The sequence below is a fragment of the Schistocerca cancellata genome, chromosome 10, assembly GCF_023864275.1.
Source record: "Schistocerca cancellata isolate TAMUIC-IGC-003103 chromosome 10, iqSchCanc2.1, whole genome shotgun sequence".
NCBI classification, from domain to species: Eukaryota; Metazoa; Arthropoda; class Insecta; order Orthoptera; family Acrididae; genus Schistocerca; species Schistocerca cancellata.
Window position 1 is genome coordinate 213,822,076 of NC_064635.1, and position 15,298 is coordinate 213,837,373.

At 41.4% G+C, this 15,298-nt stretch overlaps 1 protein-coding gene across 1 annotated transcript in view; it reads left to right on the top strand.

Moving 5' to 3' along the window:
- The first annotated feature begins 1,358 nt into the window (after positions 1 to 1,358).
- The window catches only part of LOC126106274 (activating transcription factor 3), a 609,251-nt gene continuing 595,311 nt past the window's right edge, over positions 1,359 to 15,298 (top strand). Inside the window, exon 1 of the mRNA XM_049912497.1 lies at positions 1,359 to 2,045. The gene's annotated coding sequence lies outside the window, so the exon portion shown is untranslated. The remainder of the gene's footprint in view (positions 2,046 to 15,298) is intronic.

Here is a 15,298-nt window from a genome sequence, read left to right on the forward strand (position 1 = left end):
CATATTACACTGTCGAACGCTTTTTCTCGGTAGACGAATGCTATGAACATGTTATGATTTTTTTTTTTTCAGCCTTGCTTCCACTATCAAACGCAACGTGAGAATTGCCTCTGTGGTGCCTTTACCTTTCCTAAAGCCAAACTGATGGTCCTCAGTTTCCTTTTCCATTCTTCTGTATATTATTCTTGTCAGCAACTTGGACGCATGTGCTGTTAAGCTGACTGTGCGATGGTTTTCGCTCTTACCCGCCCCAGCTACGTACGGAATTGTGTGGATGATATTGTCCAGAAAGTCTGATTTTGCGTCGCCAGTCTGATAGATTCTACAGAAGTATTTGAATTGTTCTCTGGTCGCAACTTCCCCCCCCCCCCCCCCTCCCAATGCTTTTAGAAATTCCGATGCAATGTTACGTATGCGTTCTACCACATTTGAACTCAGGTCGAGTCATTTTTCTTCAGTTCGTCAGTAACTGATGTGCTAGGGTGCCCAGGGAGGTCGTCGTCTTCAACGTCTTCTCGACCCTCTTTGGAGCCACTCATGAATTCTTGTCTTACTCATAGTAGATTCACCAAAAGCTCCAGTCAACATTTGGAGTACGGTGCAGCACTTTCTTCTATTTTTCGAGCAAAATCTAATGCAAATCCTTTGACCGAGCTTTTTCGAAAGTAAAAACTCGCCAACCACTCGAAAACACGTGTAATCTTTTCGACTGCCAACAATAAAAATAAACGTTCAAAACAGCTGTTAACGCAAACGTCCATCAGGTATACGTGTACCAACGAGAAAAAAGTTGGAAATCCAGGTGAAATTACAAAAGAAATTCCTTACTTTTAAATCACACTTTGCATATTATGAAGAAAGTCGAAGCGCCTTAGTGCGTAAAAATTCCCTTGTAAAATGGAGCTTCCGCATCGTGTGGTTTGTTGAGGAGTCAAGCCTGACGTATGCTTGCTCATGAAAGGCGTGCGGCCGTGAGCGCTCACACACACACACACACACACACACACACACACACACGTACACAGAGGCGCTGGTGCGAATACAGCCGCAGCGCAGCAGTACAACAGAGCAGTTCTTCGCGCGCCAAGTCTCCGGGAGTTAGTGTGTTGTCTCCTCATCCCTCCCCCCCCCCCCTTCCCCAGCCCATCCTAGACACGGATACAGTCCTGCCGGCTACACACAGCCGCCCGCCGACGCCGCCACGGCCTCCAAGCGCGCTCCACCCCCACCACGCCGTCTCCGGATTACATCACTGCTCGCCGGGCGGCCAATGGGCGCGCTCGGAGTGACGTTATGCGGCTATTTTTAGCCGGTATATAAGACCCGGTTCGGGCGCGCGCGTGCCCCGTTCGCGCCAGTCCGCCGCTCCGTACACGTCGCTCCGACAGAGAGGAAAAACAAGCGAGGATCGCGCGTCGCGCCGAGGCTGCTGTGTGTTTACCGTCGGCCGCGTTTGTTTACGAGTGAGCGTGTTTCCGCACCGTTCCCGCACCGCACCCGCGGTGCCAAACACCCCCTCGCTCCGCGCCTGGAATGATGCCTGCCTGCCCCTGCGCCGCCGGGTTCCATTGTTGCTGCCAGTGCTGCTTCCGCAACCGACGCCGACGCATCGACAGGCGACCCTAGCCTACCGCCGCCATTTTCGGGAGGTCGCCCAGTTGTGCCGCAACAGCCCGCCTCCCTCCGTAGCACGCACTTCCGCTGCCTCCCCCACCCTCCAGCCCCCTACCCTGCCTGAGCGTGCGCGACGCCTGACGTCCCGAGGCGCCGCCCGTTGCCGCCGTCGCTGGCTGTCCATTGCCGACCGCTTGCTGCCAGCGCCTACGCGAAGACAACAGGTGGTCGGAGAGAGACACTGGGACACCGCACCCTAGGCTTACCGCCTTCCTCCTCTGCATTCCTGACGGCCTGGACTGAGTTGGTTGTGTGGACTTCTTGCGGTTCCAGTTCCGACCACGGCCCTATCCGGCTGATTCGACAATCGCGCCAACAATCGGACTATAGCGAGGACCGCTGTTTCGTGCCCAGCTGCGTACAAATAAAAGGTGAGTACACACAGCGTTTTTCGTCTCTCTTTCTTCCGTTCTCTCGCTCTTTGTCAGACACTTTCTGTATTTCACTCTCCCACTATACATCTACTTCTCTCATTTTCGTGTCCAACTGTCTTGATTTTTTTGTTGTTGCTGTAAAACTACAATCAGATAAATTTATAGCGTAAGTTCCCCTTGTTAATAATCCGATCGAGTAAAATATAATTAAAGCACAGATAAGCTGCCGTGGGTAGCGTATTATTTGGTTAAAAAAGTGGCGAGCAGTATTTTAAGCCTCTGAATTTTAATTACAACGGCCACTGTGTCACAAGCAAACGATGCCTTCTACTTGATAATTTTTGGTTTTGGATTTCTAATTTTAATTTGGTACATGTCTCGATATTGTGACGTCCTCGTCAGAAAATTACGATGCATATTTTTCAGACGTATTTCATTTTTAATATCATCGTCAGTGATCTGAATATATTACACCTATAAACATTTGTATGTGATTAAATTAAAAAAAAACCTTCGTAAGTCTGTAAAAGTTGCATTAGGAACATGTACGAGTTGTTAATTTGTCTAATAGTCTGGATTTGTGGTGAATATTTCTTTGACATTACAGTAATTGCATTGGCGCTGTCGTCAGCCCCCTACGTTGATAACTGGTCCGTATTTGAGCAACGCATATCATCACAATATTTTACTCAAATTCAAACTTTCTTGCAAATTCACCGGTCATACGAACTGCCATATCAGAAGGATGTAAAAAAATAACGACCAACAGATGTTTGCAAGTGTAATATCAATTTTTTTTCTTTCAGGACAGTGATGCGCCTTGAGTACCAAGAGTGAAACTTGTCTATCGTAAATACGCTTCGCAATTTTCAATCACCCAAGTGCTGATGTAAATTAACGTAGTGTATGTTAACACGCAGGCAATTGTCATGCAGCCAGAACGGCATTAATTTCATTTTTTATTACAATGTCATCGTGTACATTTCAAGAACATTGTAAACCAATATAGGTTATCAATTATTTGACAATATACGGATACATTCCGAGCTAGATAATTTCTCTCCCCAAATTTTACTGTACACAGAATATATTTTACATGACTAGTGACGTTTTTTAAAATAAAATTATGTTTTGATCTTTTTGAGGTCTACGTTTTGTCAAAATTATCTGAGCCAAATCTATTACGCATTCTACTTCAGCATTTCCTAATTTCTAAAACGAGAATTTCAAATCTTTTGTAAGAAAATTCATCTTTGACATTTCAAAAATAATGCTACGTGTGTACGTTAGACGATGTTACCTTTGTAGCACGTGGTGTATCACGTCATTAAGTCCAATTCTGGGCATATGAACCCTCGAACACTAAACGAAGGAAAATTTTACATTGTTACTAAATCATCGTAATTTTACTACACCTTGTTTTATTCAAAGAAAGTCATAATCTATAGTTTATGCACTAGTTAATTACGATGATAAGGTCTCCAGTGGTAGGTCACATACAAAATAAGTAAAAAAAAAGTCCTGTTTTACACCACATATTGACAATATCACAATGGCGGATACCACGAGTTGGTACCAGCAGCAATCGTAAATGTTTAGTACTCTAGGGTTATGGTACGATATGGCTTCAGAAGGCGCTGAATGTTTGTCAACACGGCCTGATCGATATGCACTCATGCGGCCAGATTGCCACCTAGCGCTTATATCTGATTTCCCGTACATGATACGAAGGCTGAACCATTTACTAGCGACATGCCGTCCCAACTCGCTACATCCTTATTGCCTGTTGGATGTCTGACACGTTTAGAAGTTGAAACTCCACTTTTAAGAACCACAGTCACAGCTTTTTTTTTTTTTTTTTTTTTTTTTGCGGTACGTTTGCGTCAGCTTATCACCGTCTAACAAATGTCACCTACATCAGTGGGAAGCTTAAGCATTTTTCTATCTGAAAACGTCAGATGGTACAGGAATGACCACGTATGGACACAAAACACGATACAACATATGTCGCCGTTTCTGGTTGCTTACTTTGTTCAACAGCGCCTTTCCGATTGTGCAGGATATTATCTTATTCAACAGTATTGTATTATTACTCGGAGTGCCTTTCATCTGGTCACAGCGTAGTAGCGAAATTTCGTGAAGTACAGATGTAGCATTACTTAGACGTTTTCTTTAAAAGCAATACTAATAGACTTCTTTGACAAGGTGTGCTTCCTTTGCCTTTACTAGTTTGCCCTGTCCGTCTTGCGTTATTTCGCTTCTAACCCAGCAATATTCCTGTACTACATTTATTACTTGCTCCCCTATTTTCATGTTAAGTTTATATTTTACGTCTCTTCCTCCTCATTAATTCCGTCTTTTTTTGGTTTACTCTCAGTCCATATTCAGTAGTCATTAAATTGTTCGTTCAGAGTCGTCTTTCACCGTGGATTTTAATCAAATACTTTTATTTCTTCAATTAAGCTTTTATTTCTTGGCAGGGCTTTGAATGAAAGCGTGAGTAAAGGGGTTGTCAAATAATAGGAGAAATAAAAAGTAAGGCATTGCTACGTAAGTCTACGGCTGTGTAGTTTCAGGTGTCGCTAAGACAAACTTAATGCATTTTTAATCCAAATTTTCCGTTCCGTACTTGTGCCTACTCCTTAAGTTTTTATTTTACTGTTTGTTTTTATGTTGTGCGAAGGAGCACCTTGGTGTCGTATTTTGATTTGTTGGCTTGGTTGAATCGCGTTTTCCATGCAACGTCGTACTCTGTAAATCGGTTAACTATCCCAGCTGATTGCGTATTCATAGCGAGTTCATGGTATATCGGTGGAACTGAGAATACTGCTGCAAGTGTGCGCGGTACGACCTCTATTACAAAGGGTCAACAGAAAATATCCGCCACCTGCTACGCAACTGCGTAGAAGCGCCATTACAGTTCGCTCTAAGCACGCAACATTTTCTACATGTTTTTTGTTCGTTTGTTATGCAAACAATCGTTTAAACAGAGCAGAGGCGTACTTCTGCATTCAGCAGTAACGAACAGGACGTGCGAGAATGCTCTGGATGCCGCACCTAATTGAATCGACCTTGCGGAAACCGCACCCAAGAATTTGAGAGATTTTCTCCTTTCGGCGTGCGCAATGTGGCCTTAACGAAAGGATTTTCGGTTACTTACGTCAGTGTCTTCCGAAATATTGCAACCCTTTGTTTTGGGCATTGTGTCTAATGTTCACTTCATATGAAATTGCAATTTATTCCGTATTTATTCAAGAAACATCTGTAAGAATCCTGGGAATCCTTGGAAAAAAAACGCTATCGAGTTCCCGTTAGCGCTCGTGGTCGGGTTTGCATAATAACTTTCCTTCAGATTTGTGAATTTATTGAATCTGCCTTCAAACTGCAGAAACGTGGTAGTTTTAGGTAACCGCCACACCCGTGACGCTAAATTGATGTGTCCCATTTACCAAACATTCTTAGCAGGCACCGATTTTGCGGTCTTATATTATCTTATTCTGTACCTTATTATACCATGGCAGAACATGTCGCAACATTAAATATGAATCAGAAGAGAAACAATTATAATAACAATAATGCTGATTTTTTGTTGTTGTTGTCTTTAGTTTGAAGTCTGAAATCATGAAACAATTGAAGGTAGTCTACGCTGGGCAAATCTCTTCGCCTCTTCATAACGACTGCCCTTATGCACAATAATATCACTTCGAACAGATATAACAAAACAGTCACGAACCGGATGTGAAACGAACACATTATTGCACTGCAACAAATCTTGTAATATATAACGGTTGTGCACACAAGACAGATTGATAATGAAAAATATGGAAAAGTAAGATAGAAAAAGTCCAATAATTTTTGTGTTTTCTACAGAAAGACTATATATTTAAAGGAAAACCGGGAACTTCATCATCAATGTGAAGAAAAAAATATCGAACACTTTCAGCAAGAGGCGACTAAAATTTTATGACCACAATACGAGAATGAACAGTTGCAATTAGAACAGTAGTCATCAATTGAAGACATAAAGTCTAAGAATTAGTCTATGATCAAATTTTGGCATTTATTTTACAGGTCCGTCTTGATAACACAAACTTGTACACTTCATACTGGTGTCAGCTACTGCCATCTTCATAGCATAAAATATATTCTGATGTTGGCATCAACGTCAATCATACATGTAGGTACAAAGTAATATTCGCTGTCAACGAATCTCGTGAACTGGCCTAAAGAAATTGAAGGAGATTTTCTGGTAAATGGCATCGCAGTGGGCTTTAGACAGGACAGAAACAAATTAAAAACTAATACATTACCTTCGGTTTACACAGAAACCAAATACTAGATTTGGAAGAGACGTCTACAAGATGCAGGAAATTCTTTTTTTTTTTTTTTTTTTGGAGGGGGGGGGGGAGGGGGCCTTCAGTTAGGAGAGGAAACATATCAGTTATTTGTTTTAACTTACTATACTCTTTCACTACCAAAATTTTTTCAAGCTGAATGATTTTGAAAATTGAGGAAGTGTCCCATGGTTTCATGTGAACCTAGGATTTTCAGAGTCAAATATTTAATTTTAGAATGATTTTATCAGGATGGCAATTATGGAAAAAGTTTAACAAATCAGTATCAAAACGCATTTATTCTTCTGGCAATGAAGAACAAGAAATATCCCACACAAGCCTTCTACATAACATTTGACAATGGCATTGAGATATCACACAGAAATGTTTTCTACGTTCTATGAAGTTTTTGGGGCATATACGTCCGCCTACGCACAAATTATGTACAAAGCGGCAGAATTACTGAGTGTATAGTACTGTTTAAAAGCAATACCTATGATGTATGAGAAAACAGAATTAGTTACTTCAGTCATTCTTCGAATGGAGGAGATGGTAATACGATCTGATTTTCGTGAAAGAGACACACCATTAGCACACGCTGCCCTATTTGATCGCTCTCAGACCTGTATACAGTAAAACTTCGTGAACACAAATCCGAAGGGACCGAAAATTCAGGAGTTCGTGTTAAAAAAATTCATGTTAAAAAAGTGAAAAACACAGATTTTAATAAGTATACATGTACAGCAGTACACTATCAATCACGTTATTGTAGACTTATAACACTATAAAGTGATTGCAAAATTTCAAGTACTCACAAATTATGTACGTTACTTTCTTGGAAAAAATTCGGTCATGGTCCGCTGACGTTAATGGGAACGATAATATTTTGTAATTTCACAACTAATTGTAATGATAGAGTACGTAAAACCAGCAGTGACGTCGGATGTTGAAGCGAACCGTTCTAAACAGTCCATGGCTGTAAACATCTCCTGACGGGTAGGTGGAATGGTATCTGTACTCTCTTCCTCTTCACTTTCTTCTGACGGCCCTTCTTGCACCTCGTTCACAGCTTTTGGCACATCCGATTCCACAGAAGCACATACGGCATCATCGTCGTCTACACTAATGGATTCTTCGAAACTAATCCCAGGGTTCGCAACGTCCTGCAGCACTTCATCACATGAAGTGGCATCTTCTAACTCGCGGATATCTGCAGTGTTGCTGTGTCTCCAAGCTCTGTTAATATGATGTGGCGATACTGAGTTCCAGACTGCTGCGATGGCTTTTATTGCGTCAAGCAGATTCCAATTTGGGGTTGCACTGTTGTTTTAAGCAGCACGAATTGCAGCTTTTACAAGTCGCTTACGACAAGCTCTCTTTATGAGTGAGATTATGCCTTGTTCCAAAGGCTGAAGGCGGCTTCTGGCGTTGGGTGGAAAAAACTGAACCTTTATGTTGGATAGGTTCCGATCATGAACGTTATGGGCAGTACATCTGTCCAGTGTTAGAAGAACATGTCTATTTTGAGCAACCATTCGACTGTTGAAACGAAGAAGCTACTTGCGAAATGAGGTGCCATCGATCCAAGCTTTCTTGTGGTGAGAGTAGATGCAAGGTAAAGTGTCCATATTTATGATTTTAAAACAACGTGGTTTCTCGGATTTACCGGTAACCCAGGGACAAAACTTCTCACTGCCGTCAGCATTACAGCACAGTACAACAATCATACGTTGTTTACTTCGTGCTTCACCGTGACACTTATCATCTTTTATCCCCAGGGTGTGATTTGGAAAAATATTGTAGAAAAATCCAGTTTCATCCGTGTTAAACACATCACACGAGGCATACTTTTCCTTCACTCGGCTGAATTCATGCAACCAGCTGTTCGCACTTTCTTCATCAACTTTATTTGCTTCGCCACAAATCTGTACAGATGAAACTGAATGTTTCTTTTGGAATCGATACAACCACCAGTAGAACAACGGAAGTCTTCGATGCCCATATCTTTAGCAATATCATTTGCTTTTGACTGAATCACAGGGCCAGTTAAAGGTATGTTAGATGCACGCATATGATTGAACCGTTCTAGCAGTAATGCCTCGATGTCTTCATACTTGGCAGTACGAAGTCGTTTAGATTTGTTTCCAGAACCTGATGCCGCAGCATTAAAGATTTTCTCTCGATTCTTAATAATCGTAGATAAAGTAGATTTAGGTATTCCAAACTGCTCTGCAATGCTGTTTTCTTGGTACCACGGTCCACTTCATCTAGAATCTTAAGCTTTAACTGTACATTTCGAGCTGTCTGTTTCCTCTTTGCCATTTTCGCGTGCTACGGTACCGGTTGTAACTATAGTTTATATTCAGTATTCCAACTCGATACGGCTACGACTAACAGAACACCTGTCAAATCCGGCACTAAGTATGTTCCTAAAAGTGCTGCTTACAATGTACAGCATCGCTGATTGTTGAGGTGATAATCGCGGCTACCGACCTACAATACGTTAAAAACGAGTCAACAATAAGTATAATTAGCTTTGTAGTTACATTTCCTACATTCATTTCGGAAAAAAATACGCTTTGGAATATTCTAAGGTCGGAAGTTTGTGTTACAGTGAAATTTAATTACGCTAGGAACTGAAACAGAGTTCGTAATTCGCCTTAACCGAAATTCTTGTTAACCGATAAAACATACCATAAGAACTAATGTATTCCTGGTGGGACCAATATTTTTTTCGCGGTAACCGCGAGTTCGTCTTATGCGAGTTCGCGCTAACGAGGTTATTCTGTATATATATATTCAATCCATGGTCCGTAGATTTTTTCTCCAGGTTTCGAAATCATTTCGCAACATTAGATAGATGTGAGAGGTAGACTCACGCAGTGTATTACGTTAATGGCGCATAGGTATCCCATCAACCACGTAAGACTTAATGACGAAGTATTGTTTACTTTTATCACAATCATTTTTATGACACAATCGTAACTGGTTTCAGCGTATTACGGTCACTTGGTGATGCATCTTGACGTCGCCGGAACATATAAAAATTGGTGGGTATTCCCTCATTGCCCAGGAGTACATCATTTCATAATCTGAATGTTTAACACTGCCGTTATATTCCCTTAAGCCGCCTTCCCTGGGCTTTACTCCGGGATAGTGACGCATAGAAAACAGTACTGCTTTGTAATAGCAGTCTGCGAGGTTACCGGGGGAGAGTGAATTACCATTGCACAAAAAGCATATAGTAATTTCATTACTAGCAATCCTGGATCGTTCCCATGTGGCGTTAGGAAACCAACACACAAGAACTGACATTCCCTGACACCGACAACGACGTTACCACATATGAGAAAGTCATCTCCCTACCAGAAAATTGGTTAGATAGTTCCACGGATGATTTTCACGAGGCGAATGTTTTCTGGCTGCAGTGTCTATGGCTGCTTCGTTGTCGTTTACGCAGTACCAAATAAAAGAGTGACTTATATTTAATAAAAATGAACGTGTTAGTCTTTCTCACTATTTGTGTTGCAAGTGAAATAAAAAATCATTTGTTTTTAATTTGTGGTAAGTTCCTATGGGATCAAACTGCTGAGGTCATCGGTCCCTAGGCTTACACACTACTTAATCTAACTTAAACTGACTTACGCTAAGGACAACACACACACACACACACCCATGCCCGAGGAAGGACTCGAACCTCCGACGGAGGGAGCGCGCGGACCGTGGCAACGTGGCCAAGACCGCGCGGCTAAACAAGGTAAATTTGTCTGCTGTTAAACTAGCGTCAGAATCAGTATTTAATTCAGTATTTGTCAAAGGAAGAAAAAAAGTTGTACGAAAGAAATGATCGAGTGAATGATCATAGTCACTGGCAACTTCAGTAACGAGTTACTAAATGTCAGTTTTTCTGTGGATGTTACTGTTCTTCTCATATTACGATGGATTATTTATGACAAATTTCATCAGAGAATAGACTTATTGTGATGCTCCAGTTATAACACGCAACGCGTTGAAGAAACAACTACATTTGTTAAATCAGTACCTTTTTACTAACCTATGAGAATATAGTAAATAGCAAGGTTTCTTCAGTCTCAATAAACGTTTCGTACTTTTTGCATAATCTTCAGGAACGGAAATGTGTTTTGTATTTAGTAACTTAAGGCGATTGAGCGCCCTTTAAATGGTTTTTGAGTGATGCCAATTATCCACATTGTTGCAATAAGTGCTTCTCTCGTCATTACAGAATCGTAATTACAACAGATTTTTTTAAAAAAAAACAAGTACAGTCAGATTATAAATTGTTCTCCCTCGCATGTTGGTTATCAGATGTATCTCATTGAGGTGAAAAATTTCTTGTAGCTGGATTTTAGTGTCGGGAATATGGCTATTAGGCGTGTAGTTCAACGTCTAATAAAAATTATATCGCATTCATCTGGTAATAGTATGACTCAGGACTCCCTCTTAGATGCAATTTGGAAAGCGATGCACAAGAAATAGTTTACTACGGAAAAATTTGCGGTACTGCGTCAACTGGAGAAAAAAATCGGTATAATCAGGCACAGCAACCTGTCCAAATTAATAGAGTACCGTTTACATACATGTCTTGCTCTAGAAGAAGTCACCGAACTAGGTGGAACACGCTTGTCAGTGAAATCGTTGTTGTCTCCCTTGTGAAACCCACATGCTGCGTTCTGCACAAAGATGTAGGCGGAAGGGAATCCGTGGCTGTAGATCACCTTCATAAATAATTCACGGTATGAATTGTTTCTAGGACTCGCCAGTGGTAATAGGTAAAGCAGTGTGCGATCGATAGAGAAACAGTCTCAAAATACTTGCTCTATACTGGGTGTCGCGAAGTGCATCGAGTAGGAAAAATATTTCCTTTTAAGTGTTTGGTGACGTCCTTCGTCTTTTCCTATCTTCTGCTAATCTCTCCGTCCCTACGTAATTCTTTTTAAATTTATTTTTTTGGATCTTCAGTCTTCTGATCGGTTTGATGCGGCGCGCCATGAATTTCACTCCTGTGCCGACTTGTTCATCTCACAGGAGCTCTTGCACCCAAGATCCTCCATTATTTGCTGGATCTACGCCAGCCGATTTCGCGGAGAACATCCTCATTCCTTACCTTATTAGCCCACCTAATCTGGTTTTTATGTCCGCCTTGCTCTGTCCATCATGTGTCATATTTTGCTCCGAGGTTAGCAGAATTCTTTTAACTTTGTCTACTTCGTGGTCCCCAATTTTGATGTAAGGTTTATCGCTGAAATCATTTCTGTTACTCCTCTTTACTTTCCCCCTTTTCTTATTTGATTATCAATCCACATTCTGTAGCCATTAAACTCTTCACTCCATTCAACACGCCCTGTGATTCTTCTTCACTTTCATCGAGGATAGCAATGTCATCAGTGAATCATATCGTTGATATCCTTTCACCCTAAAATTTAATCTCACTTTTGAACTTTTCGTCGCCGGCCGTTGTGGCCGTGCGGTTCTAGGTGCTTCAGTCTGGAACCGCGTGACCGCTGCGGTCGCAGGTTCGAATCCTGCCTCGGGCACGGATGTGTGTGATGTCCTTAGTTTAGTTAGGCTTAAGTAGTTCTAAGTTCTAGGGGACTGATGATCACAGATGTTAAGTCTCATAGTGCTCAGAGCCATTTGAACCATTTTTTTAACTTTTCGTGCATTTCCGTCATTGCTTTTTTGAAGTATAAAGTGAAAGAGTAATTCCGTTTCTTAACGCTTTTTAATGGAAGCACTTCATTCTTGGTAGCCCATTCTTATTATTCGCTCTTGGTTCTTGTAGAGATTTTATAAGCCCATTACCCGTCTTTCCCTGTAGCATACATTTCGAATGTCTTGCACTATTTTGCATTTTCGAACGAATTTTCCAGGTCGACAACCTCTGTGAAAGTGTCTCGGTTTTTCTTGAGCCTTGCTTCCGTTGCCAATCGGAACGTCGGCACTGCCTACCTTTCCAAAAGCCGCACTGGCCATCATCTACAACTCCTCAATTTTCTTTCCCGTTCTCCTGTGTGCTACTCTTGTCAACAATTTTGATGCATGGGATGCTAAACTGATTGTGCGTTAATTCTCGCACTTAACGGCTCTCGCTAACTTCGAGACTGTGTGGAAAATATTATTTGGTAAGTCTGATGGTGAGTCTCCAGACTCTTAGATTCTACACACCGACTCGAACAGCGCCTCGGTTGCCATTTCTCCCAACGATTTCAGACATTCCGAAGAAATATTTTCTATCCTTTCTGCATTATTTGACTGCAAGTCTCCGAAAGCTCTGTTATACTCTATGTAAGTGCTGTATCATATTTTCTGCCTAACGTGTGTGCACCTGCAGCTTTGCAGCCACGTCAGCCACCCACCTGTGCTGCAGTTGATGTCCGCATAGCTTGACCCTTCTGGCTGGGGTAAATCATAGACTCCATTCCTCACCAACTCTTTTTAGTGCTTCTTCAGTCTTTACTGTATTTGTTCACTTAATTTTTTACTTTCTTCGATAGCACCAGGTTTCAAAATGGTTCAAATGGCTTTGAGCACTATGGGACTTAACATCTGAGGTCATCAGTCCCCTAGACTTAGAACTACTTAAACCTAACTAAGGACATCACACACATTCATGCCCGAGGCAGGATTCGAACCTGCGACCGTAGCGTTCGCGCGGTTCCAGACTGAAGCGCCTAGAACCGCTCGGTCACATCGGCCGGCTACCAGATTTCAGATGTTCCTAATTTCTAATGATCCACACATTGGCGTCCACAGGAATTTATCCAAGAGGGGGCAAGATTTTTAAGTTGACACTCTTATATAAGTGATTCTGTGTGTCTCAGAACGTTTTGTGCCCTAAGAACTTTAGTGGGCAGTAAGAACATAAAACGTATCTCATATTGTGGCAGTTATCCATTCATCATATTTTTGAAGAGTCATGTCATATCTAAAAAGTAAGCATATTCCATAAGTACCTCTTTTTATATTACATCCACTGGTTTACGAAATAAAGGTCGACAATTTTTGCAAAATACATACTTAATCATGCGTCAATAATGTTACGTGAATAGAATTTTAAAAAAATCTGAAACAGAAAAAGGAATCAGATCCGTTGAGAAATCCTCTTGGATATCACCAAAAAGAACCAGCAAAAAATGTCCTGTTGATACTCCTCTAAGTGCAGAAACAGAAGGTAAACTTAAAGGCAAACGCTTATTCAACACTGACATCATCTCCCGTCATGGCAGCAAGTTCATTTCATTATTTTCATGAGTTTTATATTTTTTAATATTGATTGTCACTCTAAAAGTTCAACAAATGTTTCTAAAGAAATTTTCTTATATCCAAGATAGCTTTCAAAACTATTTTTTACTGGAAATGGAGAGCGTATTGTAAATTCTACACAGGTTTGCCAAAAATAAAGTTAAAACAAGTTTGTCACAAGTAAAATATAGTCAGCTGAAATGCACGCTGTGTATATTTGACGTGTGGCAAACTTGTTTGTAACTTTATTTCTGACAAATCTGTTCCGGAATGTGCATTATACTCTACACTAAAATGTTAACGTGGAACGAGTAACGAACGCACGATGGAACATGACGAACAACCAAAAAAGGTTTTTGAAGATCTGGATGTGACAGTAACACCTGTCGAAAAAAAAAAAAAAAGAATAATACTTTTGAACGCGATCTTGGCTATAAAAGATTTGTTTAAAGTACATAGACACTTCTTTTAATATCTCGTTATGAGAAGCTTCAATCAACAAAATGTGTTTTGAAGGATACATTTTTGTATTGTTTGGCTACGATGTAACCCAGGGCCAGTATCCGACCAGATGAACGTGAGACCCTCCAATGTACCGGTAGAACCGACGCTTTAACGTCCTAGGACTGAATCAAATGCAGTCCTCGTCTCCTCAGCATCGATACACTGTGGCGCAGCCATGTCAGATCAACTGCACAGTTGGTAACACGTCGCCTGCATGTTGCACTCTGTCGAAATGGTCGTGAGCCGTATTTCGGTACTGTTCTGCAAAGGTCCGCATCCGCTGTGGTTTACCTGGGACATCCAGACAACCGAGCTTGCTAAAGACACACGTTGTTTCCCCGTTGCACTCGTCACTGCTGCATCTGCTGTTTAATCACATCGCAGCCACTCATTTCTAGAAAAGTGTGAGTATTATGATGCGAGTCGGCAACCGAAATGTTCCCAGGAGCCCAGATGTTGCATCGTCGTTGCTAATGACAAATGGGTGGAAGGTGACCAAAGGGATCTGTCGTCGTAGCAATCAGATTAGTTGACACAAGTGCACTGTAAATGAAAGAACTGACAACGTGGGGCATCCGTGGCTGGCTGTAAGCAGAGGTCCGTCTATGTACACTGAGTGTAGCTGTCAACAGCACCAATTAGCGACACCGAACTAATCTCGAACTAGAAGACTAGGTCAAAATTTCTGGAGAAATTTTAGGGGGAACACGATCTTGTAAGCTATACAAAATTAGTGAAAAACAGTCTAGATCGGAATGGTTATTTTATTTAAAAGCAGCTAGAGTAGTTTCAGCGATTGAGGTCTCCTGACTGTTCTGGCCATTGTCAACTTCAGCTGATGGTGCTATTCTGCAGATGTCCCAAGACCAGGCAGAAACCGGTCACTATAAATAACATAACCATTGCGATCTGCACTGTTTTTCACTAATTCTGTATAGAAGAGCGGTGCACAGGTGCCCGCCGCTTACAACGTCGTCCTGGCGGTCTTCCATTAGTTGGCAGCCTGGAGGTTGTTCATTGGTACGGGAAATTCTACGAAAAATAAACACGCTACAGTTAATCTACTAAATATCTACAAATAGTACAAATTAGAAATCCGGTTTTCTAAATTGTGCCACTGAGTGCATAAATTGTACCACCCTTATTTCT